Here is a 2,760-nt window from a genome sequence, read left to right as displayed (position 1 = left end):
TTTATAATGGACGGTCCCCCTGTCAGGTCAAAGGTGACAAAGATGGCGGCGGCCTGAGAGTCACAGTGTCGTGCTGTGACTGAGTGTGAGACATTTATGTCATTGCTGTTGATGTCTGGAGCTGGATATCTGACGTCCTTGATAAATTTGTTGTGACGCATGGCAGCAAAAAGCAACATAATTTGTAATCACTGGACCTGGTCGAAACATTTTTAAATTTATCCCGATCTATAGGCCAAAGCTAGAAAAACCTTTAGAAAAAAACTAACGTCACAACGTAGCCAAGCTTTTCCGCTAAAAAACTTATGCACGAAAAGGATAACTCAGTCGACGTAGTTTGCATGCCATCGTTGTCACCTTTGACCTGGCAGGGGGACCGTCCATTATAAAAGGGGAGGGGTGTAAGTTTTCCACACAGCAAAAGTTGCAGTGTAAAACACAGCAAAAGTTGCAGTGTAAAACACAGCAAAAGATGCAGTGTAAAACACCAAAAGTTGCAGTGTAAAACACAGCAAAAGTTGCAGTGTAAAACACAGCAAAAGTTGCAGTGTAAAACACCAAAAGTTGCAGTGTAAAACACCAAAAGTTGCGGTGTAAAACACCAAAAGTTGCGGTGTAAAATTTTGTTCTTGTCGGCCACGGTAGATAAGGCATGTATAGAGACGATAGACGGTATCATTAATATTAATGTAAATGGCCTGTATAGAGACAATAGACAGTGTCATTGTAAATGAGTATATCTTTGAAATTGCACATGGCAACTAATAGATGAGGCCAATACTTTACTTTTAAACTGTAATTATTGCATTAAATGTTTGTTGATCAAAATCAGCAATTAGCGATTCTGACACTTGAAAGGGTGGACGCATCTAGAGTCATTCGTTCATGCCACAGACCCTCAGCAGGTTTTGGTGCGACTCTTCCCAGTACTTGGACTCCAACAGCTTCTTCTTGTACTCTGCTGCTCTGTCGAATTCTACCTCAGAGAATTCCAAGGTGTCTGCGATCCTCTTTGCCCACTCTCTTGCATCTTCACCCAGGTCGGACCCCCTCACGCTGGTTTTCACGATCCTGTGCCTCATGTCTGCAGGGAGCTTCCTCTGCTTGATCAAGTCCATGATCATGTCTGCCAGGCCTGACTTGTCAGAGATGAGTACCGGGATGCCTGCTGCGATGGCCTCCAGACCGATCAGTCCGAACGGCTCGGCATGGGACGGCATCAGGACCAGGTGAGCCTGCTGCATGTCCTGAGCGATGTCCTCCTGGGTCCCACACGGCAGTAGTGTCGGTTTGATCTTACCACTGTGCAGGTTCTCCTCCAGAATTCTCTTTCTTGCTTCCCAGTCATTTTCATCTATCCCGCCAACACGCAATCTGACGTTTGTGATCTTCTCTGCGACCTCCCCCATGGACCGTGCTACCAGGTCATGGCCTTTCAGCTTGTCCACTCCGGTCACTCTCCCGACAGACAGCACGACTTCCTGCCCTCCTCCTGGTCTGATAGAGATGGCTTCAAACACTGGGGATGGTCTTGGGAGAAACAAAAAGTGTTGTCCTGGTTTGCTTTCTCCAAGAGACTTAAATGTACTTTGTCTCGAAGTAGTCGTAGATTCTTCTTCCCAAGGAGAACACGGCATCTGCATTCTTTGCATCCTCGAGGATGTCTTCCATCTTCCTCCACGCGGCAATCGCTTTCATAGTTCCCATGTAGTGCTCCGTCTCTTCTGGCATGTCGTGGTTGAAAAGGACCAACTTTGCGTGTTGACAGCGTTTCTCTTGAATGCTCCTTGCAGCTCCACTTGTGACATCTACATGGCCCACGATGCACTTTAGATCCTGTGGTATGCCTGGGTAGCGATTGTTGTGGTCAAAAGTTAACCATTCCAAAGATGGCGTTCTCTTGTCCCTTGGATTTTGAACAGGCAGATGTAGAACGGCACCGTCCTCTGTTGCGCACCTCTTGTCTTCTTCAGATGCTTGCACAGCTGTAGCATGAACTGTAGCACCACTAAGTTTCAGAAACTGCGCCACCCAACGATTCGTGGTAGAAGTACCTCCACTGGACGTGCCGTACTCATCGTTAACCATCAGAACAGAAATGACCTCTGCAATATGTGCCATGACAAATTGGTCAATTATCAGTGACCTGAAATCATTAAAATTCCATCTGTTTTAGAATAAGGGGTACAATCGAAAGGTATTGAGACTATCCGAACAATGTGTAACGTAGCTGCTACATATACCTGCAGCTGGTGTCAATTTGATATCATGTCATATTTTCAGGGCATGTAACATATCTGAGTGTGGATTTTTGTTGTTATTATTAGTTTGAAATAACAATGAAGTGGCTTTCAAACAATGAAGTTTGATTCATAATTCCTAACCATCACAGCATATGATAGATTTTGTAGCTGGCTCCAAAGTGGTGAACATTTTGTTGCGAGCAGATAATCTAGAATCTTACCTGCACCAGTGAATGTGTGCAAAAACAATTCAAGACATCCTAAAAAATATTTCTTCACTGCAGAGTTGGAAAGCAGCTGCAGTGAACCACTGGAGGAACTAGTCCAGGACAACCAAGCGACTGTCACAAAGAGGCAGCGTGTATCATTTCAGCAAAGAAAAGGTACGGGGTACATGTATTCATAAGTTTCCTTTGGGTTGACATTCTCACTTCTAGATTCAAATTGTCTATGAATTTCTGGAAATTGAAAAGTACATTTTTTTAATCAACTAAAATTGGACAGCTGTAAATATTCA

At 44.3% G+C, this 2,760-nt stretch overlaps 1 pseudogene; it reads right to left on the bottom strand.

The window, feature by feature from the left end:
• Nucleotides 1-875: 875 nt before the first annotated feature.
• Nucleotides 876-2,121, bottom strand: LOC109485353 (annotated as a pseudogene).
• Between the last annotated feature and the right edge of the window lie 639 nt (nt 2,122-2,760).

Source organism: Branchiostoma belcheri, unplaced genomic scaffold, assembly GCF_001625305.1.
Source record: "Branchiostoma belcheri isolate BF01 breed outbred unplaced genomic scaffold, Haploidv18h27 scaffold744, whole genome shotgun sequence".
Taxonomy (NCBI): domain Eukaryota; kingdom Metazoa; phylum Chordata; class Leptocardii; order Amphioxiformes; family Branchiostomatidae; genus Branchiostoma; species Branchiostoma belcheri.
The sequence above is the reverse complement of the archived record's forward strand: the minus strand, read 5'-3'. Positions and strand labels throughout refer to the sequence as shown.